The 24930-nt window shown below is 46.5% G+C and overlaps 12 non-coding genes and 59 pseudogenes across 12 annotated transcripts; all 71 read right to left on the bottom strand.

Annotated features, from left to right (window-relative positions):
• Positions 1 to 44: 44 nt before the first annotated feature.
• Positions 45 to 163, bottom strand: LOC148556629 (5S ribosomal RNA; annotated as a pseudogene).
• Positions 164 to 355: 192 nt separating this feature from the next.
• LOC148556628 (5S ribosomal RNA) lies at positions 356 to 474 on the bottom strand (annotated as a pseudogene).
• A 188-nt stretch (positions 475 to 662) lies between these two features.
• On the bottom strand, positions 663 to 781 carry LOC148556627 (5S ribosomal RNA; annotated as a pseudogene).
• A 193-nt stretch (positions 782 to 974) lies between these two features.
• LOC148556626 (5S ribosomal RNA) lies at positions 975 to 1093 on the bottom strand (annotated as a pseudogene).
• A 189-nt stretch (positions 1094 to 1282) lies between these two features.
• Positions 1283 to 1401, bottom strand: LOC148556625 (5S ribosomal RNA; annotated as a pseudogene).
• Positions 1402 to 1593: 192 nt separating this feature from the next.
• Positions 1594 to 1712, bottom strand: LOC148556624 (5S ribosomal RNA; annotated as a pseudogene).
• Positions 1713 to 1898: 186 nt separating this feature from the next.
• Positions 1899 to 2016, bottom strand: LOC148556623 (5S ribosomal RNA; annotated as a pseudogene).
• Positions 2017 to 2207: 191 nt separating this feature from the next.
• On the bottom strand, positions 2208 to 2343 carry LOC148556622 (5S ribosomal RNA; annotated as a pseudogene).
• A 529-nt stretch (positions 2344 to 2872) lies between these two features.
• On the bottom strand, positions 2873 to 3008 carry LOC148556621 (5S ribosomal RNA; annotated as a pseudogene).
• A 181-nt stretch (positions 3009 to 3189) lies between these two features.
• On the bottom strand, positions 3190 to 3308 carry LOC148556620 (5S ribosomal RNA; annotated as a pseudogene).
• Positions 3309 to 3500: 192 nt separating this feature from the next.
• On the bottom strand, positions 3501 to 3619 carry LOC148556619 (5S ribosomal RNA; annotated as a pseudogene).
• A 180-nt stretch (positions 3620 to 3799) lies between these two features.
• On the bottom strand, positions 3800 to 3918 carry LOC148556618 (5S ribosomal RNA; annotated as a pseudogene).
• Positions 3919 to 4108: 190 nt separating this feature from the next.
• LOC148556617 (5S ribosomal RNA) lies at positions 4109 to 4227 on the bottom strand (annotated as a pseudogene).
• Positions 4228 to 4409: 182 nt separating this feature from the next.
• Positions 4410 to 4528, bottom strand: LOC148556616 (5S ribosomal RNA). Its single transcript, XR_015891289.1, has one exon. It is a non-coding gene; the product is annotated as a 5S ribosomal RNA (ribosomal RNA).
• Positions 4529 to 4712: 184 nt separating this feature from the next.
• On the bottom strand, positions 4713 to 4831 carry LOC148556615 (5S ribosomal RNA; annotated as a pseudogene).
• A 180-nt stretch (positions 4832 to 5011) lies between these two features.
• LOC148556614 (5S ribosomal RNA) lies at positions 5012 to 5130 on the bottom strand (annotated as a pseudogene).
• A 188-nt stretch (positions 5131 to 5318) lies between these two features.
• On the bottom strand, positions 5319 to 5437 carry LOC148556613 (5S ribosomal RNA; annotated as a pseudogene).
• A 193-nt stretch (positions 5438 to 5630) lies between these two features.
• LOC148556612 (5S ribosomal RNA) lies at positions 5631 to 5749 on the bottom strand (annotated as a pseudogene).
• A 191-nt stretch (positions 5750 to 5940) lies between these two features.
• On the bottom strand, positions 5941 to 6059 carry LOC148556611 (5S ribosomal RNA; annotated as a pseudogene).
• Positions 6060 to 6908: 849 nt separating this feature from the next.
• Positions 6909 to 7027, bottom strand: LOC148556610 (5S ribosomal RNA; annotated as a pseudogene).
• A 182-nt stretch (positions 7028 to 7209) lies between these two features.
• LOC148556609 (5S ribosomal RNA) lies at positions 7210 to 7328 on the bottom strand (annotated as a pseudogene).
• Positions 7329 to 7484: 156 nt separating this feature from the next.
• LOC148556608 (5S ribosomal RNA) lies at positions 7485 to 7620 on the bottom strand (annotated as a pseudogene).
• A 536-nt stretch (positions 7621 to 8156) lies between these two features.
• On the bottom strand, positions 8157 to 8275 carry LOC148556607 (5S ribosomal RNA; annotated as a pseudogene).
• A 183-nt stretch (positions 8276 to 8458) lies between these two features.
• Positions 8459 to 8577, bottom strand: LOC148556606 (5S ribosomal RNA; annotated as a pseudogene).
• Positions 8578 to 8776: 199 nt separating this feature from the next.
• Positions 8777 to 8895, bottom strand: LOC148556605 (5S ribosomal RNA; annotated as a pseudogene).
• A 189-nt stretch (positions 8896 to 9084) lies between these two features.
• LOC148556604 (5S ribosomal RNA) lies at positions 9085 to 9203 on the bottom strand (annotated as a pseudogene).
• A 507-nt stretch (positions 9204 to 9710) lies between these two features.
• On the bottom strand, positions 9711 to 9829 carry LOC148556603 (5S ribosomal RNA; annotated as a pseudogene).
• Positions 9830 to 10025: 196 nt separating this feature from the next.
• LOC148556602 (5S ribosomal RNA) lies at positions 10026 to 10141 on the bottom strand (annotated as a pseudogene).
• Positions 10142 to 10331: 190 nt separating this feature from the next.
• On the bottom strand, positions 10332 to 10467 carry LOC148556601 (5S ribosomal RNA; annotated as a pseudogene).
• A 179-nt stretch (positions 10468 to 10646) lies between these two features.
• Positions 10647 to 10765, bottom strand: LOC148556600 (5S ribosomal RNA; annotated as a pseudogene).
• Positions 10766 to 10964: 199 nt separating this feature from the next.
• On the bottom strand, positions 10965 to 11080 carry LOC148556599 (5S ribosomal RNA; annotated as a pseudogene).
• Positions 11081 to 11282: 202 nt separating this feature from the next.
• LOC148556598 (5S ribosomal RNA) lies at positions 11283 to 11418 on the bottom strand (annotated as a pseudogene).
• A 180-nt stretch (positions 11419 to 11598) lies between these two features.
• Positions 11599 to 11717, bottom strand: LOC148556597 (5S ribosomal RNA; annotated as a pseudogene).
• A 186-nt stretch (positions 11718 to 11903) lies between these two features.
• Positions 11904 to 12022, bottom strand: LOC148556596 (5S ribosomal RNA; annotated as a pseudogene).
• Positions 12023 to 12365: 343 nt separating this feature from the next.
• LOC148556595 (5S ribosomal RNA) lies at positions 12366 to 12501 on the bottom strand (annotated as a pseudogene).
• A 211-nt stretch (positions 12502 to 12712) lies between these two features.
• On the bottom strand, positions 12713 to 12831 carry LOC148556594 (5S ribosomal RNA). The gene has a single exon (XR_015888837.1). It is a non-coding gene; the product is annotated as a 5S ribosomal RNA (ribosomal RNA).
• Positions 12832 to 13009: 178 nt separating this feature from the next.
• On the bottom strand, positions 13010 to 13128 carry LOC148556593 (5S ribosomal RNA). The gene has a single exon (XR_015891655.1). It is a non-coding gene; the product is annotated as a 5S ribosomal RNA (ribosomal RNA).
• Positions 13129 to 13322: 194 nt separating this feature from the next.
• On the bottom strand, positions 13323 to 13441 carry LOC148556592 (5S ribosomal RNA; annotated as a pseudogene).
• A 207-nt stretch (positions 13442 to 13648) lies between these two features.
• LOC148556591 (5S ribosomal RNA) lies at positions 13649 to 13767 on the bottom strand (annotated as a pseudogene).
• A 202-nt stretch (positions 13768 to 13969) lies between these two features.
• On the bottom strand, positions 13970 to 14105 carry LOC148556590 (5S ribosomal RNA; annotated as a pseudogene).
• A 181-nt stretch (positions 14106 to 14286) lies between these two features.
• Positions 14287 to 14405, bottom strand: LOC148556589 (5S ribosomal RNA). The gene has a single exon (XR_015891393.1). It is a non-coding gene; the product is annotated as a 5S ribosomal RNA (ribosomal RNA).
• Positions 14406 to 14591: 186 nt separating this feature from the next.
• Positions 14592 to 14710, bottom strand: LOC148556588 (5S ribosomal RNA; annotated as a pseudogene).
• Positions 14711 to 15212: 502 nt separating this feature from the next.
• On the bottom strand, positions 15213 to 15331 carry LOC148556587 (5S ribosomal RNA; annotated as a pseudogene).
• A 181-nt stretch (positions 15332 to 15512) lies between these two features.
• LOC148556586 (5S ribosomal RNA) lies at positions 15513 to 15631 on the bottom strand (annotated as a pseudogene).
• Positions 15632 to 15819: 188 nt separating this feature from the next.
• On the bottom strand, positions 15820 to 15938 carry LOC148556585 (5S ribosomal RNA). The gene has a single exon (XR_015891331.1). It is a non-coding gene; the product is annotated as a 5S ribosomal RNA (ribosomal RNA).
• Positions 15939 to 16119: 181 nt separating this feature from the next.
• Positions 16120 to 16238, bottom strand: LOC148556584 (5S ribosomal RNA). The gene has a single exon (XR_015891392.1). It is a non-coding gene; the product is annotated as a 5S ribosomal RNA (ribosomal RNA).
• A 185-nt stretch (positions 16239 to 16423) lies between these two features.
• LOC148556583 (5S ribosomal RNA) lies at positions 16424 to 16542 on the bottom strand (annotated as a pseudogene).
• Positions 16543 to 17047: 505 nt separating this feature from the next.
• LOC148556582 (5S ribosomal RNA) lies at positions 17048 to 17166 on the bottom strand. Its single transcript, XR_015891329.1, has one exon. It is a non-coding gene; the product is annotated as a 5S ribosomal RNA (ribosomal RNA).
• Positions 17167 to 17347: 181 nt separating this feature from the next.
• On the bottom strand, positions 17348 to 17466 carry LOC148556581 (5S ribosomal RNA; annotated as a pseudogene).
• Positions 17467 to 17651: 185 nt separating this feature from the next.
• On the bottom strand, positions 17652 to 17770 carry LOC148556580 (5S ribosomal RNA). Its single transcript, XR_015891328.1, has one exon. It is a non-coding gene; the product is annotated as a 5S ribosomal RNA (ribosomal RNA).
• A 181-nt stretch (positions 17771 to 17951) lies between these two features.
• On the bottom strand, positions 17952 to 18070 carry LOC148556579 (5S ribosomal RNA; annotated as a pseudogene).
• A 186-nt stretch (positions 18071 to 18256) lies between these two features.
• LOC148556578 (5S ribosomal RNA) lies at positions 18257 to 18375 on the bottom strand. The gene has a single exon (XR_015891327.1). It is a non-coding gene; the product is annotated as a 5S ribosomal RNA (ribosomal RNA).
• A 181-nt stretch (positions 18376 to 18556) lies between these two features.
• LOC148556577 (5S ribosomal RNA) lies at positions 18557 to 18675 on the bottom strand. The gene has a single exon (XR_015891391.1). It is a non-coding gene; the product is annotated as a 5S ribosomal RNA (ribosomal RNA).
• Positions 18676 to 18860: 185 nt separating this feature from the next.
• LOC148556576 (5S ribosomal RNA) lies at positions 18861 to 18979 on the bottom strand (annotated as a pseudogene).
• A 505-nt stretch (positions 18980 to 19484) lies between these two features.
• LOC148556575 (5S ribosomal RNA) lies at positions 19485 to 19603 on the bottom strand. Its single transcript, XR_015891326.1, has one exon. It is a non-coding gene; the product is annotated as a 5S ribosomal RNA (ribosomal RNA).
• A 180-nt stretch (positions 19604 to 19783) lies between these two features.
• On the bottom strand, positions 19784 to 19902 carry LOC148556574 (5S ribosomal RNA; annotated as a pseudogene).
• A 200-nt stretch (positions 19903 to 20102) lies between these two features.
• LOC148556573 (5S ribosomal RNA) lies at positions 20103 to 20221 on the bottom strand (annotated as a pseudogene).
• Positions 20222 to 20410: 189 nt separating this feature from the next.
• LOC148556572 (5S ribosomal RNA) lies at positions 20411 to 20546 on the bottom strand (annotated as a pseudogene).
• Positions 20547 to 20756: 210 nt separating this feature from the next.
• On the bottom strand, positions 20757 to 20875 carry LOC148556571 (5S ribosomal RNA; annotated as a pseudogene).
• A 177-nt stretch (positions 20876 to 21052) lies between these two features.
• Positions 21053 to 21171, bottom strand: LOC148556570 (5S ribosomal RNA; annotated as a pseudogene).
• A 190-nt stretch (positions 21172 to 21361) lies between these two features.
• On the bottom strand, positions 21362 to 21497 carry LOC148556569 (5S ribosomal RNA; annotated as a pseudogene).
• A 178-nt stretch (positions 21498 to 21675) lies between these two features.
• LOC148556568 (5S ribosomal RNA) lies at positions 21676 to 21794 on the bottom strand (annotated as a pseudogene).
• Positions 21795 to 21984: 190 nt separating this feature from the next.
• LOC148556567 (5S ribosomal RNA) lies at positions 21985 to 22120 on the bottom strand (annotated as a pseudogene).
• Positions 22121 to 22303: 183 nt separating this feature from the next.
• Positions 22304 to 22422, bottom strand: LOC148556566 (5S ribosomal RNA; annotated as a pseudogene).
• Positions 22423 to 22621: 199 nt separating this feature from the next.
• LOC148556565 (5S ribosomal RNA) lies at positions 22622 to 22740 on the bottom strand (annotated as a pseudogene).
• A 189-nt stretch (positions 22741 to 22929) lies between these two features.
• LOC148556564 (5S ribosomal RNA) lies at positions 22930 to 23048 on the bottom strand (annotated as a pseudogene).
• Positions 23049 to 23225: 177 nt separating this feature from the next.
• On the bottom strand, positions 23226 to 23344 carry LOC148556563 (5S ribosomal RNA). The gene has a single exon (XR_015891734.1). It is a non-coding gene; the product is annotated as a 5S ribosomal RNA (ribosomal RNA).
• A 507-nt stretch (positions 23345 to 23851) lies between these two features.
• On the bottom strand, positions 23852 to 23970 carry LOC148556562 (5S ribosomal RNA; annotated as a pseudogene).
• A 198-nt stretch (positions 23971 to 24168) lies between these two features.
• Positions 24169 to 24284, bottom strand: LOC148556561 (5S ribosomal RNA; annotated as a pseudogene).
• A 190-nt stretch (positions 24285 to 24474) lies between these two features.
• LOC148556560 (5S ribosomal RNA) lies at positions 24475 to 24610 on the bottom strand (annotated as a pseudogene).
• A 179-nt stretch (positions 24611 to 24789) lies between these two features.
• On the bottom strand, positions 24790 to 24908 carry LOC148556559 (5S ribosomal RNA; annotated as a pseudogene).
• Between the last annotated feature and the right edge of the window lie 22 nt (positions 24909 to 24930).

The raw sequence follows: 24930 nt of genomic DNA, 5'->3' as shown, positions 1-24930 counted from the left end.
TTAAAGAACAAGGGTAAGCACGACGTAAAAAAAATAAAAAAAAAGAGGTGCTACACGAGGAATTTCCAGGAGGTCTCCCATCCTAGTACTACTATCGCCCAAGCACGCTTAACTGCGGAATTCTGATAGGATCCGGTGCATTAGTGCTGGTATGATCGCACCTGTTAAAGTATGCGCACACAATTATCATAAGCATGTCTCGCGACGTAGGGTAAGTCGAGCTGCGAATCCCTGCGGGGCCTGTGCGAGCTTGCCGAAAATCAGGTCATTGAGGCTCTCTTTAGCTAAACTATTTAATATAGCGTCATTTAAAGAACAAGGGTATGCACGACGTAAAAATAAAAAATAAAAAAAAGAGGTGCTACATGAGGACTTCCCAGGAGGTCACCCATCCTAGTACTACTCTCGCCCAAGCATGCTTAACTGCGGAATTCTGATAGGATCCGGTGCATTAGTGCTGGTATGATCGCACCTGTTAAAGTATGCGTAAACAATTATCATATGCATGTCTCGCGACGTAGGGTAAGTCGAGCTGCGAATCCCTGCGGGGCCCGTGCGAGCTTGCCGAAAATCAGGTCATTGAGGCTCGCTTTAGCTAAACTATTTAATATAGCGTCGTTTAAAGAACAAGGGTAAGCACGACGTAAAAAAAAATAAAAAAAGAGGTGTTACACGATGACTTCCCAGGAGATCACCCATCCTAGTACTACTCTCCCCCAAGCACGCTTAACTGCGGAATTCTGATAGGATCCAGTGCATTAGTGCTGGTATGATCGCACCTGTTAAAGTATGCGCTCACAATTATCATAAGCATGTCTCGCGGCGTAGGGTAAGTCGAGCTGCGAATCTCTGCGGGGCCCATGCGAGCTTGCCGAAAATCAGGTCATTGAGGTTCTCTTTAGCTAAACTATTTAATATAGCGTCGTTTAAAGAACAAGGGTAAGCACGACGTAAAAGTAAAAAATAAAAAAAAAGAGGTGCTACAAAAGGACTTCCCAGGAGGTCACCCATCCTAGTACTACTCTCGCCCAAGCACGCTTAATTGCGGAATTCTGATAGGATCCGGTGCATTAGTGCTGGTATGATCGCACCTGTTAAAGTATGCGCACACAATTATCATATGCATGTCTCGCGACGTATGGTAAGTCGAGCTGCGAATCCCTGCGGGGCCCGTGCGAGCTTGCCGAAAATCAGGTCATTGAGGCTCGCTTTAGCTAAACTATTTAATATAGCGTCGTTTAAAGAACAAGGGTAAGCACGACGTAAAAAAAATAAAAAAAAAGAGGTGCTACACGAGGAATTTCCAGGAGGTCACCCATCCTAGTACTACTATCGCCCAAGCACGCTTAACTGTGGAATTCTGATAGGATCCGGTGCATTAGTGCTGGTATGATCGCACCTGTTAAAGTATGCGCACACAATTATCATAAGCATGTCTCGCGACGTAGGGTAAGTCGAGCTGCGAATCCCTGCGGGGCCTGTGCGAGCTTGCCGAAAATCAGGTCATTGAGGCTCTCTTTAGCTAAACTATTTAATATAGCGTCATTTAAAGAACAAGGGTATGCACGACGTAAAAATAAAAAATAAAAAAAAGAGGTGCTACATGAGGACTTCCCAGGAGGTCACCCATCCTAGTACTACTCTCGCCCAAGCATGCTTAACTGCGGAATTCTGATAGGATCCGGTGCATTAGTGCTGGTATGATCGCACCTGTTAAAGTATGCGTAAACAATTATCATATGCATGTCTCGCGACGTAGGGTAAGTCGAGCTGCGAATCCCTGCGGGGCCCGTGCGAGCTTGCCGAAAATCAGGTCATTGAGGCTCGCTTTAGCTAAACTATTTAATATAGCGTCGTTTAAAGAACAAGGGTAAGCACGACGTAAAAAAAAAAAAAAAGAGGTGCTACACGAGGAATTTCCAGGAGGTCACCATCCTAGTACTACTATTGCCCAAGCACGGTTAACTACGGAATTCTGATAGGATCCGGTGCATTAGTGCTGGTATGATCGCACCTGTTAAAGAATGCCCACACAATTATCATAAGCATGTCTCGCGAAGTAGGGTAAGTCGAGCTGCGAATCCCTTCGGAGCCCGTGCGAGCTTGTCGAAAATAAAGCCATTGAGGCTCGCTTTAGCTAAGCTATTCAATATAGCGTCGTTTAAAGAACGAGGGTAAGCACGACGTAAAAAAAAACAAAAAAAAAAGAGGTGCAACATGAGGACTTCCCAGGAGGTCACCCATCCTAGTACTACTCTCGTCCTAGTACTACTCTCGCCCAAGCACTCTTAACTGCGGAGTTCTGATGGGATCCGGTGCATCAGTGCTGGTATGATCGTACCTGTTAAAGTATGCGCACACAATTATCATAAGCATGTCTCGCGACGTAGGGTTAGTCGAGCTGCGAATCCCTGCGGGGCTCGTGCGAGCTTGCCGAAAATCAGGTCATTGAGGCTCGCTTTAGCTAAACTATTTAAGATAGCGTCGTTTAAAGAAGGAGGCTAAGCACGACGTAAAAAAACAAAAAAAACAAAAAAAAAAGAGGTGCAACATGAGGACTTCCCAAGAGGTCACCCATCCTAGTACTACTCTCGTCCTAGTACTACTCTCGCCTAAGCACGCTTAACTGCGGAATTCTGATGGGATCCGGTGCATTAGTGCTGGTATGATCGTACCTGTTAAAGTATGCGCACACAATTATCATAAGCATGTCTCGCGACGTAGGGTAAGTCGAGCTGCGAATCCCTGCGGGGCCTGTGGGAGCTTGCCGAAAATCAGGTCAATGAGGCTCGCTTTAGCTAAACTATTCAAGATAGCGTCGTTTAAAGAACGAGGGTAAGCACGACGTAAAAAAAAAAAAAACAAAAAAAAAGAGGTTCAACATGGGGACTTCCCAGGAGGTCACCCATCCTAGTACTACTCTCGTCCTAGTACTACTCTCGCCCAAGCACGCTTAACTGCGGAGTTCTGATGGGATCCGGTGCATTAGTGCTGGTATGATCGCACCTATTAAAGTATGCGCACACAATTATCATAAGCATGTCTCGCGACGTAGGGTAAGTCGAGCTGCGAAGCCCTGCAGGGCCCGTGTGAGCTTGAAAAAAATCAGGTCATTGAGGTTCGCTTTATCGAAACTATTCAAGTTAGCGTCGTTTAAAGAACGAGGGTAAGCACGACGTAAAAAAAAAAGTGGTGCAACACGAGGACTTCCTAGGAGGTCACCCATCCTAGTACTACTCTCGTCAAAGCACGCTTAACTGCGGAATTCTGATAGGATCCGGTGCATTAGTGCTGGTATGATCGCACCTGTTAAAGTATGCGCACACAATTATCATAAGCATGTCTCGCGGCGTAGGGTAAGTCGAGCTGCGAATCTCTGCGGGGCCCATGCGAGCTTGCCGAAAATCAGGTCATTGAGGTTCTCTTTAGCTAAACTATTTAATATAGCGTTGTTTAAAGAACAAGAGTAAGCACGACGTAAAAATAAAAAATAAAAAAAAGAGATGCTACACGAGGACTTCCCAGGAGGTCACCCATCCTAGTACTACTCTCGCCCAAGCACGCTTAACTGCGGAATTCTGATAGGATCCGGTGCATTAGTGCTGGTATAATCGCACCTGTTAAAGTATGCGCACACAATTATCAGAAGCATGTCTCGTGATGTAGGGTAAGTCGAGCAGCGAAGCCCTGCGGGGCCCGTGTGAGCTTGAAGAAAATCAGGTCATTGAGGTTCGCTTTATCGAAACTATTCAAGTTAGCGTCGTTTAAAGAACGAGGGTAAGCACGACGTAAAAAAAAAGTGGTGCAACACGAGGACTTCCTAGGAGGTCACCTATCCTAGTACTACTCTCGCCCAAGCACGCTTAACTACGGAGTTCTGATGTGATCCGATGCATTAGTGCTGGTATGATCGCACCTGTTAAAGTATGCGCACACAATTATCATAAGCATGTCTCACGACGTAGGGTAAGTCGAGCTGCGAATGCCTGCGGGGCACGTGCGAGCTTGCCGAAAATCAGGTCATTGAGGCTCGCTTTAGCTAAACTATTTAATATAGCGTCGTTTAAAGAATAAGGGTAAGCACGACGTAAAAAAAATAAAAAAAAAAGAGGTGCTACACGAGGATTTCCCAGGAGATCACCCATCCTAGTACTATTCTCGCCCAAGCATGCTTAACTGCGGAATTCTGATAGGATCCGGTGCATTAGTGCTGGTATGGTCGCACCTGTTAAAGTATGCGCACACAACTATCATAAGCATGTCTCGTGACGTAGGGTAAGTCGAGCTCCGAATCCCTGCGGGACCCGTGCGAACTTGCCGAAAATCAGGTCATTGAGGCTCGCTTTAGCTAAGCTATTCAATATAGCGTCGTTTAAAGAACAAGCGTAAGCACGATGTAAAAAAAAAAAGAGGTGCTACAGGAGGACTTCCCAGGAGGTCACCCATCCTAGTACTACTCTCGCCCAAGCACGCTTAACTGCGGAGTTCTGATGGGATCCGGTGCATTAGTGCTGGTATGGTCGCACCTATTAAAATATGCGCACACAATTATCATAAGCATGTCTCACGACGTAGGGTAAGTCGAGCTGTGAATCCCGGCGGGGCCCGTGTGAACTTGCCGAAAATCAGGTCATTAAGGCTCGCTTTAGCTAAGCTATTCAATATAGCGTCGTTTAAAGAACGAGGGTAAGCACGACGTAAAAAAAAAAAAAGAGGTGCAATATGAGGACTTCCCAGGAGGTCACCTATCCTAGTACTACTCTCGCCCAAGCACGCTTAACTGCGGAGTTCTGATGGGATCCGGTGCATTAGTGTTGGTTTGATCGCACCTATTAAAGTATACGCACACAATTATCATAAGCATGTCTCGCGACGTAGGGTAAGTCGAGCTGCGAAGCCCTGCGGGGCCCGTGTGAACTTGCCGAAAATCAGGTCATTGAGGTTCGCTTTAGCAAAACTATTCAAGTTAGCGTCGTTTAAAGAATGAGGGTAAGCACGACGTAAAAAAAAAGTGGTGCAACACGAGGACTTCCCAAGAGGTCACCCATCCTCGTACTACTCTTGCCCAAGCACGCTTAACTGCGGAGTTCTGATGGGATCCGGTGCATTAGTGCTGGTATGATCGCAGCTGTTAAAGTATGCGCACACAATTTTCATAAGCATGTCTCCCGACGTAGGGTAAGTCGAGCTGCGAATCCCTGCGTGGCCCATGCGAGCTTGCCGAAAATCAGGTCATTGAGGCTCGCTTTAGCTAAACTATTTAATATAGCGTCGTTTAAAGAACAAGGGTAAGCACGACGTAAAAAAAATAAAAAAAAGAGGTGTTACACGATGACTTCCCAGGAGATCACCCATCCTAGTACTACTCTCGCCCAAGCACGCTTAACTGTGGAATTCTGATAGGATCCGGTGCATTAGTGCTGGTATGATCGCACCTGTTAAAGTATGCACACATAATTATCATAAGCATATCTCGCGGCGTAGGGTAAGTCGAGCTGCGAATCCCTGCGGGGCCCGTGCGAGCTTGCCGAAAATCAGGTCATTGAGGTTCTCTTTAGCTAAACTATTTAATATAGCGTCGTTTAAAGAACAAGGGTAAGCACGATGTAAAAATAAAAAATAAAAAAGAAGAGGTGCTACACGAGGACTTCCCAGGAGGTCACCCATCCTAGTACTACTCTCGCCCAAGCATGCTTAACTGCGGAATTCTGATAGGATCCGATGCATTAGTGCTGGTATGATCGCACCTGTTAAAGTATGCGCACACAATTATCATATGCATGTCCCGCGACGTAGGGTAAGCCGAGTTGCGAATCCCTGCGGGGCCCGTGCGAGCTTGCCGAAAATCAGGTCATTGAGGCTCGCTTTAGCTAAACTATTTAAAATAGCGTCGTTTAAAGAACAAGGGTAAGCACGACGTAAAAAAAAAATAAAAAAAAAGAGGTGCTACACGAGGAATTTCCAGGAGGTCACCCAATCTATTACTACTATCGCCCAAGCACGCTTAACTGCGGAATTCTGATAGGATCCGATGCATTAGTGCTGGTATGATCGCACCTGTTAAAGTATGCGCACACAATTATCATAAACATGTCTCGCGACATTGGGTAAGTCGAGCTGCGAATCGTTGCGGGGCCCGTGCGAGCTTTCCGAAAATAAGGCCATTGAGGCTCGCTTTAGCTAAGCTATTCAATATAGCATCATTTAAAGAACGAGGGTAAGCACGACGTAAATAAAAACAAAAAAAAAGAGGTGCAACATGAGGACTTCCCAGGAGGTCACCCATCCTAGTACTACTTTCGTCCTAGTACTACTCTCGCCCAAGTACTCTTAACTGCGGAGTTCTGATGGGATCTGGTGCATTAGTGCTGGTATGATCGTACCTGTTAAAGTATGCGCACACAATTATCATAAGTATGTCTCCCGACGTAGGGTAAGTCGAGCTGCGAATCCCTGCGGGGCTCGTGTGAGCTTGCCGAAAATCAGGTCATTGAGGCTCGCTTTAGCTAAACTATTTAAGATAGCGTCGTTTAAAGAACGAGGGTAAGCACGACGTAAAAAAACAAAAAAAACAAAAAAAAAGGTGCAACATAAGGACTTCCCAAGAGGTCACCCATCCTAATACTACTCTTGTCCTAGTACTACTCTCGCCCAAGCACGCTTAACTGCGGAATTTTGATGGGATCCGGTGCATTAGAGCTGGTATGATCGCACCTGTTAAAGTATGCGCACACAATTATCATAAGCATGTCTCGCGACGTAGGGTAAGTCGAGCTGCGAATCCCTGCGTGGCCCGTGCGAGCTTGCCGAAAATCAGGTCATTGAGGCTTGCTTTAGCTAAACTATTTAATATAGCGTCGTTTAAAGAACAAGGGTATGCACGATGTAAAAATAAAAAATAAAAAAAAGAGGTGCTACACGAGGACTTCCCAGGAGGTCAACCATCCTAGTACTACTCTCGCCCAAGCACACTTAACTGCAGAATTTTGATAGGATCCGGTGCATTAGTGCTGGTATGATCGCACCTGTTAAAGTATGCGTACACAATTATCATATGCATGTCTCGCGACGTAGGGTAAGTCGAGCTGCGAATCCCTGCGGGACCCGTGCGAGCTTGCCGAAAATCAGGTCATTGAGGCTCGCTTTAGCTAAACTATTTAATATAGCATCGTTTAAAGAACAAGGGTAAGCACGACGTAAAAAAAAAAAGAGGTGCTACACGAGGAATTTCCAGGAGGTCACCCATCCTAGTACTACTATCGCCCAAGCACGCTTAACTACGGAATTCTGATAGGATCCGGTGCATTAGTACTGGTTTAATCGCACCTGTTAAAGTATGCGCACACAATTATCATAATCCCTGCTGGGCCCATGCGAGCTTGCCGAAAATAAGGCCATTGAGGCTCGCTTTAGCTAAGCTATTCAATATAGCGTCGTTTAAAGAACGAGGGTAAGCACGACGTAAAAAAAAAACAAAAAAAAAAGAGGTGCAACATGAGGACTTCCCAGGAGGTCACCCATCCTAGTACTACTCTCGTCCTAGTACTACTCTCGCCCAAGCACTCTTAACTGCGGAGTTCTGATGGGATCCGGTGCATTAGTGCTGGTATGACCGTACCTGTCAAAGTATACGCACACAATTATCATAAGCATGTCTCGCGACGTAGGGTTAGTCGAGCTGCGAATCCCTGCGGGGCTCGTGCAAGCTTGCGCAAAATCAGGTCATTGAGGCTCGCTTTAGCTAAACTATTTAAGATAGCGTCGTTTAAAGAACGAGGGTAAGCACGATGTAAAAAAACAAAAAAAGAAACAAAAAAAAAGAGGTGCAACATGAGGACTTCCCAAGAGGTCACCCATACTAGTACTACTCTCGTCCTAGTACTACTCTCGCCCAAGCACGCTTAACTGCGGAATTCTGATGGGATCTGGTGCATTAGTGCGAGTATGATCACACCTGTTAAAGTTTGCGCACACAATTATCATAAGCATGTCTCGCGACGTAGGGTAAGTCGAGCTGCGAATCCCTGCGGGGCCCGTGCGAGATTGCCGAAAATCATGTCATTGAGGCTCGCTTTAGCTAAGCTATTCAATATAGTGTCGTTTAAAGAACAAGGGTAAGCACGACGTAAAAAAAAATAAAAAAATAATAAATAAAAAAGGTGCTACACGAGGACTTCCCAGGAGGTTACCCATCTTGGTACTACTCTCGCCCAAGCACGCTTAACTGCGGAATTCTGATGGAATCCGGTGCATTAGTGCTGGTATGATCATACCTGTTAAAGTATGCGCACACAATTATCATAAGCATGTCTCGCGACGTAGGGTAAGTCGAGCTGCGAATCCCTGCGGGGCCCGTGCGAGCTTGCCGAAAATCAGGTCAATGAGGCTCGCTTTCGCTAAACTATTCAAGATAGTGTCGTTTAAATAACGAGGGTAAGCACGACGTAAAAAAAAAAAAGTGGTGCAACACGAGGACTTCCCAGGAGATCACCCATCCTAGTACTACTCTCGCCCAAGCACGTTTAACTGCGGAATTCTGATAGGATCTGGTGCATTAGTGCTGGTATGATCGCACCTGTTAAAGTATGCGCACACAATTATCATAAGCATGTCTCGCGACGTAGGGTAAGTCGAGCTGCGAATCCCTGCGGGGCCCGTGTGAACTTGCCGAAAATTAGGTCATTGAGGCTCGCTTTAGCTGAGCTACTCAATATAGCGTCGTTTAAAGAACAAGGGTAAGCACGACGTAAAAAAAATAAAAAAATAATAAATAAAAAAGTTACTACACGAGGACTTCCCAGGAGGTCACCCATCCTAGTACTACTCTCGTCCAAGCACGCTTAACTACGGAATTCTGATGGGATCCGGTGCATTAGTGCTGGTATGATCGTACCTGTTAAAGTATGCGCACACAATTATCATAAGCATGTCTCGCGACGTAGGGTAAGTCGAGCTGCGAATCCCTGCGGGCCCGTGCGAGCTTGCCGAAAATCAGGTCATTGAGGCTCGCTTTAGTTAAACTATTTAATATAGCATCGTTTAAAGAACAAGGGTAAGCACGACGTAAAAAAAATAAAAAAAAAAGAGGTGCTACACGAGGACTTCCCAAGAGATCACCCATCCTAGTACTACTCTCACCCAAGCACGCTTAACTGCGGAATTCTGATAGGATCCGGTGCATTAGTGCTGGTATGATCGCACCTGTTAAAGTATGCGCACACAATTATCATAAGCATGTCTCGCAACGTAGGGTAAGTCGAGCTGGGAATCCCTGCGGGGCTCGTGCGAGCTTGCCAAAAATTAGGTCATTGAGGCTCGCTTTAGATAAACTATTCAAGATAGCGTCGTTTAAAGAACGAGGGTAAGCACGACGTAAAAAAAAAACAAAAAAAAAAGAGGTGCAACATGAGGACTTCCCAAGAGGTCACCCATCCTAGTACTACTCTTGTCCTAGTACTACTTTCGCCCAAGCACGCTTAACGGCGAAGTTCTGATGGGATCCGGAGCATTAGTGCTGGTATGATCGCACCTGTTAAAGTATGCGCACACAATTATCATAAGCATGTCTCGCGACGTAGGGTAAGTCGAGCTGCGAATCCCTACGGGGCCCGTGCGAGCTTACCGAAAATCAGGTCATTGAGGCTCGCTTTAGCTAAACTATTCAATATAGCGTCGTTTAAAGAACAAGTGTAACCACGACGTAAAAAAAAAAGGTGCTACACGAGGACTTCCCAGGAGGTCACCCATCCTAGTACTACTCTCGCCTAAGCACGCTTAGCTGCGGAATTCTGATGGGATTCGGTGCATTAAAGCTGGTATAATCACACCTGTTAAAGTATGCGCACACAATTATCATAAGCATCTCGCGACGTAGGGTAAGTCGAGCTGCGAATCCCTGCGGGTCCGTGCGAGCTTGCCGAAAATCAGGTCATTGAGGCTCACTTTAGCTAGGCTATTCAATATAGCGTCATTTAAAGAACAAGGGTAACCACGACGTAAAAAAAATAAAAAAATAATAAATAAAAAAGGTGCTAAACGTGGACTTCCCAAGAGGTCACCCATCCTAGTACTCTCGCCCAAGCACGCTTAACTGTGGGATTCTGATGGGATCCGGTGCATTAGTGCTGGTATGATCGTACCTGTTAAAGTATGCGCACACAATTATCATAAGCATGTCTCGCGACGTAGGGTAAGTCGAGCTGCGAATCCCTGCGGGGCTCGTGCGAGCTTGCCAAAAATTAGGTCATTGAGGCTCGCTTTAGATAAACTATTCAAGATAGCGTCGTTTAAAGAACGAGGGTAAGCACGACGTAAAAAAAACAAAAAAATAAGAGGAGCAACATGAGGACTTCCCAAGAGGTCACCCATCCTAGTACTACTCTCGTCCTAGTACTACTTTCGCCCAAGCACGCTTAACTGCGAAGTTCTGATGGGATCCGGTGCATTAGTGCTGGTATGATCGCACCTGTTAAAGTATGCACACAGAATTATCATAAGCATGTCTCACGACGTAGGGTAAGTCGAGCTGCGAATCCCTACGGGGCCCGTGCGAGCTTGCCGAAAATCAGGTCATTGAGGCTCGCTTTAGCTAAACTATTCAATATAGCATCGTTTAAAGAACAAGTGTAAGCACGACGTAAAAAAAAAAGGTGCTACACGAGGACTTCCCAGGAGGTCACCCATCCTAGTACTACTCTCGCCCAAGCACGCATAGCTGCGGAATTCTGATGGGATTGGGTGCATTAATGCTGGTGTAATCGCACCTTTTAAAGTATGCGCACACAATTATCATAAGTATGTCTCGCGACGTAGGGTAAGTCGAGCTGCGAATCCCTGCGGGGCCCATGCGAGCTTGTCGAAAATCAGGTCATTGAGGCTCGCTTTTGCTAGGCTATTCAATATAGCGTCGTTTAAAGAACAAGGGTAAGCACGACGTAAAAAAAATAAAAAAATAATAAATAAAAAAGGTGCTAAACGAGGACTTCCCAAGAGGTCACCCATCCTAGTACTCTCGCCCAAGCACGCTTAACTGTGGGATTCTGATGGGATCCGGTGCATTAGTGCTGGTATGATCGTACCTGTTAAAGTATGCGCACACAATTATCATAAGCATGTCTCGCGACGTAGGGTAACTCGAGCTGCGAATCCCTCCGGGGCCCGTGCGAGCTTGCCGAAAATCAGGTCATTGAGGCTCCCTTTAGCTAAACTATTCAGGATAGCGTCGTTTAAAGAACGAGGGTGAGCACGACGTAAAAAAAAAACTAAAAAAACAAAAAAAAGAAGAGGTGCAACTTGGGGACTTCCCAGGAGGTTACCCATCCTAGTACTACTCTCGTCCTAGTACTACTCTCGCCCAAGCACGCTTTACTGCGGAGTTCTGATGGGATCCGGTGCATTAGTGCTGGTATGATCGCACCTATTAAAGTATGCGCACACAATTATCATAAGCATGTCTCGCGAGGTAGGGTAAGTCGAGTTGTGAAGCCCTGCGGGGCCCATGGAAGCTTGAAGAAAATAAGGTCATTGAGGTTCGCTTTAGCGAAACTGTTCAAGTTAGCGTCGTTTAAAGAACGAGGGTAAGCACGACGTAAAAAAAAAAAGGTGCAACACGAGGACTTCCCAGGAGGTCACCCATCCTAGTACTACTCTTGCCCAACCAATCTTAACTGTAGAGTTCTGATGGGATTCGGTGCATTAGTGCTGGTATGATCGCACCTGTTAAAGTATGCGCACACAATTATCATAAGCATGTCTCGCAACGTAGGGTAAGTCGAGATGCGAATCCCTACGGGGCCCGTGCGAGCTTGCCGAAAATCAGGTCATTGAGGCTCGCTTTAGCTAAACTATTCAAGATAGCGTCGTTTAAAGAACGAGGGTAAGCACGACGTAAAAAAGAAAAAAAAGTGGTGCAACACGAGGACTTCCCAGGAGGTCACCCATCCTAGTACTACTCTCGCCCAAGCATGCATAACGGCGGAGTTCTGATGGGATCCGGTGCATTAGTGCTGGTATGATTGCACCTGTTAAAGTATGCGCACACAATTATCATAAGCATGTCTCGCGACGTAGGGTAAGTCGAGTTGCGAATCCCTGCGGGGGCTGTGCGAGCTTGCCGAAAATCAGGTAATTGAGGCTTGCTTTAGCTAAACTATTCAAGATAGCGTCGTTTAAAGAACGAGGATAAACACGAGGTAAAAAAATACCAAAAAATGGGGTACAACATGAGGACTTGCCAAGAGGTCACCCATCCTAGTACTACTCTCGTCCTAGTACTACTCTCGCCCAAACACGCTTAACTGCGGAGTTCTGATGGGATCCGGTGCATTAGTGCTGGATAAACACGAGGTAAAAAAAAACAAAAAAAAGAGGTGCAACATAGGGACTTCCCAGGAGGTCACCCATCCTAGTACTACTCTCGTCCTAGTACTACTCTCGCCCAAGCACGCTTAACTGCGGAGTTCTGATGGGATCCGGTGCATTAGTGCTGGTATGATCGCAAATATTAAAGTATGCGCACACAATTATCATAAGCATGTCTTGCGACGTAGGGTAAGTCGAGTTGCGAAGGGTTGCGGGGCCCGTGTGAGCTTGAAGAAAATCAGGTCATTGACGTTCGCTTTAGCGAAACTATTCAAGTTAGCGTCGTTTAAAGAACGAGGGTAAGCACGAAGTAAAAAAAAAAGGGGTAAGCACGACGTAAAAAAAAAAAAAAGAGGTGCAACACGAGAACTTCCCAGGAGTTCACACATCATAGTACTACTCTCGCCCAAGCACGCTTAGCTGCGGAGTTCTGATGGGATCCGGTGCATTAGTGCTGGTATGATCGCACCTATTAAAGTTTGCGCACACAATTATCATAAGCATGTCTCGCGACGTAGGGTAAGTCGAGCTGCGAAGCCCTGCGGGGCCCGTGTGAGCTTGCCGAAAATCAGGTCATTGAGGTTCGCTTTAGCGAAACTATTCAAGTTAGCGTCGTTTAAAGAACGAGGGTAAGCACGACGTAAAAAAAAAGGTGCTACACGAGGACTTCCCAGGAGGTCACCCATCCTAGTACTACTCTCGTCCAAGCACGCTTAACTACGGAATTCTGATGGGATCCGGTGCATTAGTGCTGGTATGATGGCACCTGTTAAAGTATGCGCACACAATTATCATAAGTATGTCTCGCGACGTAGGGTAAGTCGAGCTGTGAATCCCTGCGGGGCCCGTGCGAGCTTGCCGAAAATCAGGTCATTGAGGCTCGCTTTAGCTAAATTATTCAAGATAGCGTCGTTTAAAGAACGAGGGTAAGCACGACGTAAAAAAAAAAAAACAAAAAAAAAGAGGTGCAACATGGGGACTTCCCAGGAGGTCACCCATCCTAGTACTACTCTCGCCCAAGCACGCTTAAATGCGGAGTTCTGATGGGATCCGATGCATTAGTGCTGGTATGATCGCACCTATTAAAGTATGCGCACACAATTATCATAAGCATGTCTTGCGACGTAGGGTAAGTCGAGTTGCGAAGCGCTGCGGGGCCCATGTGAGCTTGAAGAAAATCAGGTCATTGAGGTAGGCTTTTGCTAAACTATTCAAGTTAGCGTCGTTTAAAGAACGAGGGTAAGCACGAAGTAAAAAAAAGGGTAAGCAGGACGTAAAAAAAAAAAAAGAGGTGCAACAAGATGACTTCCTAGGAGTTCACACATCCTAGTACTACTCTCGCCCAAGCACGCTTAACTGCGGAGTTCTGATAGGATCCGGTGCATTAGTGCTGGTATGATCGCAACTATTAAAGTATGCGCTCACAATTATCATAAGCATGTCTCGCGACGTAGGGTAAGTCGAGCTGCGAAGCCCTGCGGGGCCCGTGTGAGCTTGCCGAAAATCAGGTCATTGAAGTTCGCTTTAGCGAAACTATTCAAGTTAGCTTCGTTTAAAGAACGAGGGTAAGCACGACGTAGAAAAAAAACTAAAAAAACAAAAAAAAGAAGAGGTGCAACATGGGGACTTCCCAGGAGGTCACACATCCTAGTACTACTTTCGTCCTAGTACCACTCTCGCCCAAGCACGCTTAACTGCGGAGTTCTGATGGGATCCGGTGCATTAGTGCTGGTATGATCGCACCGATTAAAGTATGCGCACACAATTATCATAAGCATGTCTCGCGACGTAGGGTAAGTCGAGCTGCGAAGCCCTGCGGGGCCCGTGTGAGCTTGAAGAAAATCAGGTCGTTGAGGTTCGCTTTAGCGAAACTATTCAAGTTAGCGTCGTTTAAAGAACAAGGGTAAGCACGACGTAAAAAAAAAGGAGATGCAACACAAGGACTTCCCAGGAGGTCACCAATCCTAGTACTACTCTCGCCCAAGCACGCTTAACTGCGGAGTTCTGATGGGATCCGGTGCATTAGTGCTGGTATGATCGCAACTATTAAAGTATGCGCACACAATTATCATAAGCATGTCTCACGACGTAGGGTAAGTCAAGCTGCGAATCCCTACGGGGCCCGTGCGAGCTTGCCAAAAATCAGGTCATTGAGGCTCGCTTTAGCTAAACTATTCAAGATAGCGTCATTTAAAGAACGAGGGTAAGCACGACGTAAAAAAGAAAAAAAAGTTATGCAACACGAGGACTTCCCAGGAGGTCACCCATCCTAGTACTACTCTCGACCAAGCATGCATAACGGCGGAGTTCTGATGGGATCCGGTGCATTAGTGCTGGTCTGATTGCACCTGTTAAAGTATGCGCACACAATTATCATAAGCATGTCTCGCGACGTAGGGTAAGTCGAGCTGCGAATCCCTGCGGGGACCGAGCGAGCTTGCCGAAAATCAGGTTATTGAGGCTTGCTTTAGCTAAACTATTCAAGATAGCATCGTTTAAAGAACGAGGGTAAGCACGACGTAAAAAAAAAATGGGGTGCAACATGAGGACTTGCCAAGAGGTCACCATCCTAGTACTACTCTCGTCCTAGTACTACTCTCGCCCAAACACGCTTAACTGCGGAGTTCTGATGGGATCTGGTGCATTAGTGCTGGTATGATCGCACCTATTAAAGTAGGCGCACACAATTATCATAAGCATGTCTCGCGACGTAGGGTAAGTCGAGCTGCGAAGCCTTACGGGGCCCGTGTGAGCTTGTCGAAAATCAGGTCATTGAGGTTCGCTTTAGCGAAACTATTTAAGTTAGCGTCATTTAAAGAACGAGGGTAAGCACGACGTAAAAAAAAAAAAAAGAGGTGCGACACAAGGACTTCCCAAAAGGTCACCCATCCTAGTACTACTCTCGCCCAAGCACGCTTAGCTGCGGAATTCTGATTGGATCCGGTGCATTAATGCTAGTATGATCGCACCTGTTAAAGTATGCGTACACAATTATCATAAGCATGTCTCGCGACGTAGGGTATGTCGAACTGCGAATCCCTATGGGGCCCGGGCGAGCTTGCCGAAAATCAGGTCATTGAGGCTCGCTTTAGCTAAACTAGTCAATATAGCGTCGTTTAAAGAACAAGTGTAAGCACGACGTAAAAAAAAAAAAGCTGCTACACGAGGACTTCCTAGGAGGTCACCCATCCTAGTACTACTCTCGCCCAAGCACGCTTAGCTGCGGAATTCTGATGGGATCTGGTGCATTAGTGCTGGTATGATCGCACCTATTAAAGTAGGCGCACACAATTATCATAAGCATGTCTCGCGACGTAGGGTAAGTCGAGCTGCGAAGCCTTACGGGGCCCGTGTGAGCTTGTCGAAAATCAGGTCATTGAGGTTCGCTTTAGCGAAACTATTTAAGTTAGCGTCATTTAAAGAACGAGGGTAAGCACGACGTAAAAAAAAAAAAAAAAAGAGGTGCGACACAAGGACTTCCCAAAAGGTCACCCATCCTAGTACTACTCTCGCCCAAGCACGCTTAGCTGCGGAATTCTGATGGGATCCGGTGCATTAATGCTAGTATGATCGCACCTGTTAAAGTATGCGTACACAATTATCATAAGCATGTCTCGCGACGTAGGGTATGTCGAACTGCGAATCCCTATGGGGCCCGGGTGAGCTTGCCGAAAATCAGGTCATTGAGGCTCGCTTTAGCTAAACTAGTCAATATAGCGTCGTTTAAAGAACAAGGGTAAGCACGACGTAAAAAAAATGGAGATGCAACACAAGGACTTCCCAGGAGGTCACCAATCCTAGTACTACTCTCGCCCAAGCACGCTTAACTGCGGAGTTCTGATGGGATCCGGTGCATTAGTGCTGGTATGATCGCAACTATTAAAGTATGCGCACACAATTATCATAAGCATGTCTCACAACGTAGGGTAAGTCAAGCTGCGAATCCCTACGGGGCCCGTGCGAGCTTGCCAAAAATCAGGTCATTGAGGCTCGCTTTAGCTAAACTATTCAAGATAGCGTCATTTAAAGAACGAGGGTAAGCACGACGTAAAAAGAAAAAAAAGTTATGCAACACGAGGACTTCCCAGGAGGTCACCCATCCTAGTACTACTCTCGACCAAGCATGCATAACGGCGGAGTTCTGATGGGATCCGGTGCATTAGTGCTGGTCTGATTGCACCTGTTAAAGTATGCGCACACAATTATCATAAGCATGTCTCGCGACGTAGGGTAAGTCGAGCTGCGAATCCCTGCGGGGACCGAGCGAGCTTGCCGAAAATCAGGTCATTGAGGCTTGCTTTAGCTAAACTATTCAAGATAGCATCGTTTAAAGAACGAGGGTAAGCACGACGTAAAAAAAAAATGGGGTGCAACATGAGGACTTGCCAAGAGGTAACCATCCTAGTACTACTCTCGTCCTAGTACTACTCTCGCCCAAACACGCTTAACTGCGGAGTTCTGATGGGATCTGGTGCATTAGTGCTGGTATGATCGCACCTACTAAAGTACGCGCACACAATTATCATAAGCATGTCTCGCGACGTAGGGTAACTCGAGCTGCGAAGCCTTACGGGGCCCGTGTGAGCTTGTCGAAAATCAGGTCATTGAGGTTCGCTTTAGCGAAACTATTTAAGTTAGCGTCATTTAAAGAACGAGGGTAAGCACGACGTAAAAAAAAAAAAAAAAAGAGGTGCGACACAAGGACTTCCCAAAAGGTCACCCATCCTAGTACTACTCTCGCCCAAGCACGCTTAGCTGCGGAATTCTGATGGGATCCGGTGCATTAATGCTAGTATGATCGCACCTGTTAAAGTATGCGTACACAATTATCATAAGCATGTCTCGCGACGTAGGGTATGTCGAACTGCGAATCCCTATGGGGCCCGGGCGAGCTTGCCGAAAATCAGGTCATTGAGGCTCGCTTTAGCTAAACTAGTCAATATAGCGTCGTTTAAAGAACAAGTGTAAGCACGACGTAAAAAAAAAAAAGCTGCTACACGAGGACTTCCTAGGAGGTCACCCATCCTAGTACTACTCTCGCCCAAGCACGCTTAGCTGCGGAATTCTGATGGGATCTGGTGCATTAGTGCTGGTATGATCGCACCTATTAAAGTAGGCGCACACAATTATCATAAGCATGTCTCGCGACGTAGGGTAAGTCGAGCTGCGAAGCCTTACGGGGCCCGTGTGAGCTTGTCGAAAATCAGGTCATTGAGGTTCGCTTTAGCGAAACTATTTAAGTTAGCGTCATTTAAAGAACGAGGGTAAGCACGACGTAAAAAAAAAAAAAAGAGGTGCGACACAAGGACTTCCCAAAAGGTCACCCATCCTAGTACTACTCTCGCCCAAGCACGCTTAGCTGCGGAATTCTGATGGGATCCGGTGCATTAATGCTAGTATGATCGCACCTGTTAAAGTATGCGTACACAATTATCATAAGCATGTCTCGCGACGTAGGGTATGTCGAACTGCGAATCCCTATGGGGCCCGGGCGAGCTTGCCGAAAATCAGGTCATTGAGGCTCGCTTTAGCTAAACTAGTCAATATAGCGTCGTTTAAAGAACAAGTGTAAGCACGACGTAAAAAAAAAAAAGCTGCTACACGAGGACTTCCTAGGAGGTCACCCATCCTAGTACTACTCTCGCCCAAGCACGCTTAGCTGCGGAATTCTGATGGGATCTGGGGCATTAGTGCTGGTATGATCGCACCTATTAAAGTAGGCGCACACAATTATCATAAGCATGTCTCGCGACGTAGGGTAAGTCGAGCTGCGAAGCCTTACGGGGCCCGTGTGAGCTTGTCGAAAATCAGGTCATTGAGGTTCGCTTTAGCGAAACTATTTAAGTTAGCGTCATTTAAAGAACGAGGGTAAGCACGACGTAAAAAAAAAAAAAAAGAGGTGCGACACAAGGACTTCCCAAAAGGTCACCCATCCTAGTACTACTCTCGCCCAAGCACGCTTAGCTGCGGAATTCTGATGGGATCCGGTGCATTAATGCTAGTATGATCGCACCTGTTAAAGTATGCGTACACAATTATCATAAGCATGTCTCGCGACGTAGGGTATGTCGAACTGCGAATCCCTATGGGGCCCGGGTGAGCTTGCCGAAAATCAGGTCATTGAGGCTCGCTTTAGCTAAACTAGTCAATATAGCGTCGTTTAAAGAACAAGGGTAAGCACGACGTAAAAAAAATGGAGATGCAACACAAGGACTTCCCAGGAGGTCACCAATCCTAGTACTACTCTCGCCCAAGCACGCTTAACTGCGGAGTTCTGATGGGATCCGGTGCATTAGTGCTGGTATGATCGCAACTATTAAAGTATGCGCACACAATTATCATAAGCATGTCTCACAACGTAGGGTAAGTCAAGCTGCGAATCCCTACGGGGCCCGTGCGAGCTTGCCAAAAATCAGGTCATTGAGGCTCGCTTTAGCTAAACTATTCAAGATAGCGTCATTTAAAGAACGAGGGTAAGCACGACGTAAAAAGAAAAAAAAGTTATGCAACACGAGGACTTCCCAGGAGGTCACCCATCCTAGTACTACTCTCGACCAAGCATGCATAACGGCGGAGTTCTGATGAGATCCGGTGCATTAGTGCTGGTCTGATTGCACCTGTTAAAGTATGCGCACACAATTATCATAAGCATGTCTCGCGACGTAGGGTAAGTCGAGCTGCGAATCCCTGCGGGGACCGAGCGAGCTTGCCGAAAATCAGGTCATTGAGGCTTGCTTTAGCTAAACTATTCAAGATAGCATCGTTTAAAGAACGAGGGTAAGCACGACGTAAAAAAAAAATGGGGTGCAACATGAGGACTTGCCAAGAGGTAACCATCCTAGTACTACTCTCGTCCTAGTACTACTCTCGCCCAAACACGCTTAACTGCGGAGTTCTGATGGGATCTGGTGCATTAGTGCTGGTATGATCGCACCTATTAAAGTACGCGCACACAATTATCATAAGCATGTCTCGCGACGTAGGGTAAGTCGAGCTGCGAAGCCTTACGGGGCCCGTGTGAGCTTGTCGAAAATCAGGTCATTGAGGTTCGCTTTAGCGAAACTATTTAAGTTAGCGTCATTTAAAGAACGAGGGTAAGCACGACGTAAAAAAAAAAAAAAAAAGAGGTGCGACACAAGGACTTCCCAAAAGGTCACCCATCCTAGTACTACTCTCGCCCAAGCACGCTTAGCTGCGGAATTCTGATGGGATCCGGTGCATTAATGCTAGTATGATCGCACCTGTTAAAGTATGCGTACACAATTATCATAAGCATGTCTCGCGACGTAGGGTATGTCGAACTGCGAATCCCTATGGGGCCCGGGCGAGCTTGCCGAAAATCAGGTCATTGAGGCTCGCTTTAGCTAAACTAGTCAATATAGCGTCGTTTAAAGAACAAGTGTAAGCACGACGTAAAAAAAAAAAGCTGCTACACGAGGACTTCCTAGGAGGTCACCCATCCTAGTACTACTCTCGCCCAAGCACGCTTAGCTGCGGAATTCTGATGGGATCCGGTGCATTAATGCTGGTATGATCGCACCTGTTAAAGTATGCGTACACAATTATCATAAGCAAGTCTCGCGACGTAGGGTATGTCGAGCTGTGAATCCCTGCGGGGCCCGTGCGAGCTTGCCGAAAATCAGGTAATTGAGGCCCGCTTTAGCTAAGCTATTCAATATAGCGTCGTTTAAAGAACAAGGGTAAGCACGACCTAAAAAAAAATAAAAAAATAAAAAATAAAAAAGGTGCTACACGAGGACTTCCCAGGAGGTCACCCATCCTAATACAACTCTTGCCCAAGCACGCTTAACAGCAAAATTCTGATAGGATCCGGTGCATTAGTGCTGGTATGATCGTACCTGTTAAGTATGCGCACACAATTACCATAAGCATGCCTCGCGACGTAGGGTAAGTCGAGCTGCGAATCCCTGCGGGGCCCGTGCGAGCTTGCCAAAAATCAGGTCATTGAGGCTCGCTTTAGCTAAACTATTCAAGATAGCGTCATTTAAAGAACGAGGGTAAGCACGACGTAAAAAAAAACAAAAAAAAAGAGGTGCAACGTGGGGACTTCCCAGGAGGTCACCCATCCTAGTACTACTCTCGTCCTAGTACTACTCTCGCCCAAGCACGCTTAACTGCGGAGTTCTGATGGGATCCGGTGCATTAGTGCTGGTATGATCGCACCTATTAAAGTATGCGCACACAATTATCATAAGCATGTCTTGCGACGTAGGGTAAGTCGAGTTGTGAAGCGCTGCGGGGCCCGTGTGAGCTTGAAGAAAATCAGGTCATTGAGGTTCGCTTTAGCGAAACTATTCAAGTTAGCGTCGTTTAAAGAACGAGGGTAAGCACGACGTAAAAAAAAAGGGTAAGCACGACGTAAAAAAAAAAAAAAAGAGGTGCAACACGAGGACTTCGCAGGAAGTCACTCATCCTAGTACTACTCTCGCCCAAGCATGCTTAACTGCGGAGTTCTGATGGGATCCGGTGCATTAGTGCTGGTATGATCGCACCTATTAAGTATGCGCACACAATTACCATAAGCATGCCTCGCGACGTAGGGTAAGTCGAGCTGCGAAGCCCTGAGGGGCCCGTGTGAGCTTTTCGAAAATCAGGTCATTGAGGTTCGCTTTAGCGAAACTATTCAAGTTAGCGTCGTTTAAAGAACGAGGGTAAGCACGACGTAAAAAAAAAGGTGCTACACGAGGACTTCCCAGGAGGTCACCCATCCTAGTACTACTCTCGTCCAAGCACGCTTAACTGCGGAATTCTGATGGGATCCGGTGCATTAGTGCTGGTATGATCGTACCTGTTAAAGAATGTGCACACAATTATCATAAGCATGTCTCGCGACGTAGGGTAAGTCGAGCTATGAATCCCTGCGGGGCCCGTGCGAGCTTGCCAAAAATCAGGTCATTGAGGCTCGCTTTAGCTAAACTATTCAAGATAGCGTCGTTTAAAGAACGAAGGTAAGCACGACGTAAAAAAAAAACAAAAAAAAGAGGTGCAACATGGGGACTTCGCATGAGGTCACCCATCCTAGTACTACTCTCGTCCTAGTACTACTCTCGCCCAAGCACGCTTAACTGCGGAGTTCTGATGGGATCCGGTGCATTAGTGCTGGTATGATCGCACCTATTAAAGTATGCGCACACAATTACCATAAGCATGCCTCGCGACGTAGGGTAAGTCGAGCTGCGAAGCCCTGAGGGGCCCGTGTGAGCTTTCCGAAAATCAGGTCATTGAGGTTCGCTTTAGCGAAACTATTCAAGTTAGCGTCGTTTAAAGAACGAGGGTAAGCACGACGTAAAAAAAAAGGTGCTACACGAGGACTTCCCAGGAGGTCACCCATCCTAGTACTACTCTCGTCCAAGCACGCTTAACTGCGGAATTCTGATGGGATCCGGTGCATTAGTGCTGGTATGATCGTACCTGTTAAAGAATGTGCACACAATTATCATAAGCATGTCTCGCGACGTAGGGTAAGTCGAGCTATGAATCCCTGCGGGGCCCGTGCGAGCTTGCCAAAAATCAGGTCATTGAGGCTCGCTTTAGCTAAACTATTCAAGATAGCGTCGTTTAAAGAACGAAGGTAAGCACGACGTAAAAAAAAAACAAAAAAAAGAGGTGCAACATGGGGACTTCGCATGAGGTCACCCATCCTAGTACTACTCTCGTCCTAGTACTACTCTCGCCCAAGCACGCTTAACTGCGGAGTTCTGATGGGATCCGGTGCATTAGTGCTGGTATGATCGCACCTATTTAAGTATGCGCACACAATTATCATAAGCATGTCTTGCGACGTAGGGTAAGTCGAGTTGTGAATCCCTGTGGGGCCCGTGCGAGCTTGCCGAAAATCAGGTCAATGAGGCTCGCTTTCGCTAAACTATTCAAGATAGTGTCGTTTAAATAACGAGGGTAAGCACGACGTAAAAAAAAAAAAGTGGTGCAACACGAGGACTTCCCAGGAGATCACCCATCCTAGTACTACTCTCGCCCAAGCACGTTTAACTGCGGAATTCTGATAGGATCTGGTGCATTAGTGCTGGTATGATCGCACCTGTTAAAGTATGCGCACACAATTATCATAAGCATGTCTCGCGACGTAGGGTAAGTCGAGCTGCGAATCCCTGCGGGGCCCGTGTGAACTTGCCGAAAATTAGGTCATTGAGGCTCGCTTTAGCTGAGCTATTCAATATAGCGTCGTTTAAAGAACAAGGGTAAGCACGACGTAAAAAAAATAAAAAAATAATAAATAAAAAAGTTACTACACGAGGACTTCCCAGGAGGTCACCCATCCTAGTACTACTCTCGTCCAAGCACGCTTAACTACGGAATTCTGATGGGATCCGGTGCATTAGTGCTGGTATGATCGTACCTGTTAAAGTATGCGCACACAATTATCATAAGCATGTCTCGCGACGTAGGGTAAGTCGAGCTGCGAATCCCTGCGGGCCCGTGCGAGCTTGCCGAAAATCAGGTCATTGAGGCTCGCTTTAGTTAAACTATTTAATATAGCATCGTTTAAAGAACAAGGGTAAGCACGACGTAAAAAAAATAAAAAAAAAAGAGGTGCTACACGAGGACTTCCCAGGAGATCACCCATCCTAGTACTACTCTCCCCCAAGCACGCTTAACTGCGGAATTCTGATAGGATCCGGTGCATTAGTGCTGGTATGATCGCACCTGTTAAAGTATGCGCACACAAATATCATAAGCATGTCTCGCGACGTAGGGTAAGTCGAGCTGTGAATCCCTGCGGGGCCCGTGTGAACTTGCCGAAAATTAGGTCATTGAGGCTCGCATTAGCTAAGCTATTCAATATAGCGTCGTTTAAAGAACAAGGGTAAGCACGACATAAAAAAAAGGTGCTACACGAGGACTTCCAAGGAGGTCACCCATCGTAGTACTACTCTCGCCCAAGCACGCTTAACTGCGGAGTTCAGATGGGATCCGGTGCATTAGTGTTGGTATGATCGCACCTGTTAAAGTATGCGCACACAATTATCATAAGCATGTCTCGCAACGTAGGGTAAGTCGAGCTGGGAATCCCTGCGGGGCTCGTGCGAGCTTGCCAAAAATTAGGTCATTGAGGCTCGCTTTAGATAAACTATTCAAGATAGCGTCGTTTAAAGAACGAGGGTAAGCACGACGTAAAAAAAAACAAAAAAAAAAAGAGGTGCAACATGAGGACTTCCCAAGAGGTCACCCATCCTAGTACTACTCTCGTCCTAGTACTACTTTCGCCCAAGCACGCTTAACGGCGAAGTTCTGATGGGATCCGGAGCATTAGTGCTGGTATGATCGCACCTGTTAAAGTATGCGCACACAATTATCATAACCATGTCTCGCGACGTAGGGTAAGTCGAGCTGCGAATCCCTACGGGGCCCGTGCGAGCTTGCCGAAAATCAGGTCATTGAGGCTCGCTTTAGCTAAACTATTCAATATAGCGTCGTTTAAAGAACAAGTGTAACCACGACGTAAAAAAAAAAGGTGCTACACGAGGACTTCCCAGGAGGTCACCCATCCTAGTACTACTCTCGCCTAAGCACGCTTAGCTGCGGAATTCTGATGGGATTCGGTGCATTAAAGCTGGTATAATCGCACCTGTTAAAGTATGCGCACACAATTATCATAAGCATGTCTCGCGACGTAGGGTAAGTCGAGCTGCGAATCCCTGCGGGTCCGTGCGAGCTTGCCGAAAATCAGGTCATTGAGGCTCACTTTAGCTAGGCTATTTAATATAGCGTCATTTAAAGAACAAGGGTAACCACGACGTAAAAAAAATAAAAAAATAATAAATAAAAAAGGTGCTAAACGTGGACTTCCCAAGAGGTCACCCATCCTAGTACTCTCGCCCAAGCACGCTTAACTGTGGGATTCTGATGGGATCCGGTGCATTAGTGCTGGTATGATCGTACCTGTTAAAGTATGCGCACACAATTATCATAAGCATGTCTCGCGACGTAGGGTAAGTCGAGCTGCGAATCCCTGCGGGGCTCGTGCGAGCTTGCCAAAAATTAGGTCATTGAGGCTCGCTTTAGATAAACTATTCAAGATAGCGTCGTTTAAAGAACGAGAGTAAGCACGACGTAAAAAAAACAAAAAAATAAGAGGAGCAACATGAGGACTTCCCAAGAGGTCACCCATCCTAGTACTACTCTCGTCCTAGTACTACTTTCGCCCAAGCACGCTTAACTGCGAAGTTCTGATGGGATCCGGTGCATTAGTGCTGGTATGATCGCACCTGTTAAAGTATGCACACACAATTATCATAAGCATGTCTCACGACGTAGGGTAAGTCGAGCTGCGAATCCCTACGGGGCCCGTGCGAGCTTGCCGAAAATCAGGTCATTGAGGCTCGCTTTAGCTAAACTATTCAATATAGCATCGTTTAAAGAACAAGTGTAAGCACGACGTAAAAAAAAAAGGTGCTACACGAGGACTTCCCAGGAGGTCACCCATCCTAGTACTACTCTCGCCCAAGCACGCATAGCTGCGGAATTCTGATGGGATTGGGTGCATTAATGCTGGTGTAATCGCACCTTTTAAAGTATGCGCACACAATT

This window comes from Arachis ipaensis, chromosome B6, assembly GCF_059453495.1.
Source record: "Arachis ipaensis isolate K30076 ecotype BB chromosome B6, ASM5945349v1, whole genome shotgun sequence".
Taxonomy (NCBI): Eukaryota; Viridiplantae; Streptophyta; class Magnoliopsida; order Fabales; family Fabaceae; genus Arachis; species Arachis ipaensis.
This window is presented reverse-complemented; position numbering and strand designations above follow the sequence as displayed.